General features: G+C 46.6%; 1 non-coding gene across 1 annotated transcript; it reads left to right on the forward strand.

Annotated features, from left to right (window-relative positions):
• The first annotated feature begins 896 nt into the window (after positions 1–896).
• On the forward strand, positions 897–972 carry TRNAT-CGU (transfer RNA threonine (anticodon CGU)). The gene has a single exon. It is a non-coding gene; the product is annotated as a tRNA-Thr (tRNA).
• The last annotated feature ends 408 nt before the right edge of the window (positions 973–1,380 follow it).

A 1,380-nucleotide genomic window follows, 5' to 3' on the forward strand; every position in this document is an offset into this window, starting at 1 on the left:
GGGGGATGGGTGAAAAAGGTGACGGGAGTAAGAAGTACAAATTGGGCCCTGGCCAGAGGTTCACTGGGTAGAGCACTGGCCCACTGTATGGACATCCCGGGTTTGATTTCCAGTCAGGGCACACAGGAGAAGCGACCATCGACCATCGGCTTCTCTCTCCCATCTCCTCCCCCTCCCTCCCTCTTCCAGTCTCACAGCCAGTGGCTCAATTGATTCAGGCATTGGCCCCAAGTGCTGAGGATGCTTCAGTTCATCTGCATTGGCCTCAGGCACTAAAAATATTTTACTTGAGCATCGGCCCCAGAGGGGGTTGCCAAGTGGATCCCAGGCAGGGCACATGCAGAAGTCTGTCTCACTGTCTCCCCTCCTGCCAAAAAAAAAGGGGGGGGGGGGTTGCTACACAATACTCATGGAGATATAAGGTAGAGCACAGGGAAAACAGTCAAGATGTATGGTGCCACATGGTTACAAGGCTTATCAGATGATCACTTAGTTTATGTAATGTTTTAATTTTTATTTTATTTTATTCATTTTTAGAGAGGAGAGAGAGGGAGAGAGAGAGACAGAGAGAGAGAAGGGGGGAAGAGCTGGAAGCATCAACTCCCATATGTGCCTTGACCAGGCAAGCTCAGGGTTTCGAACCAGCGACTTTAGCATTTCCAGGTCGATGCTTTATCCACTGCACCACCACAGGTCAGGCAGTTTATGTAATGTTTAATCACTGTGTTGTACAACAGAAATTGATATAATATTTGATGTTCAATGTAATCAAAAAATAAAAAATGATTTAAAAAATGGAAGTTCAGGCTATCCATCAGGAGGCTTCCTTATAACCTGAATGATTAGGAAGCCTCAGTTTAAATAAAAAAACACTACTTGCTTTAAAAATTCTCTTGGCCCTGGCCGGTTGGCTCAATGGTAGAGCATTGGCCTCGTGTGCAGGAGTCCCAGGTTCGATTCCCGGCCAGGGCACACAGGAGAAGCACCCATTTGCTTCTCCACCCCTCCCCCTCTCCTTCCTCTCTGTCTCTCTCTTCCCCTCCCGCAGCCAAGGCTCCATTGGAGCAAAAGTTGGCCTGGGCGCTGAGGATGGCTCTGTGGCCTCTGCCTCAGGCGCTAGAATGGCTCTGGTTGCAACAGAGTAACAGCCCAAATGGGTGAGCATGCCAGGTGGATCCTGGTTGAGCGCATGCGGGAGTCGGTCTGCCTCCCCATTTCCAACTTCAGAAAAATACAAAAAAATAAAATAAAATAATATTTTTTTAAATATCATGTTGATGATAATATCTATTTCATACACGATTGGCTTTTATCTCTACTGAAAGAAGTCTTATAGCTGAAATGTTTCATGGATCAACAGAGCACATAGAGAAATGAAAT

Source organism: Saccopteryx bilineata, chromosome 4 (genome assembly GCF_036850765.1).
Source record: "Saccopteryx bilineata isolate mSacBil1 chromosome 4, mSacBil1_pri_phased_curated, whole genome shotgun sequence".
Taxonomy (NCBI): domain Eukaryota; kingdom Metazoa; phylum Chordata; class Mammalia; order Chiroptera; family Emballonuridae; genus Saccopteryx; species Saccopteryx bilineata.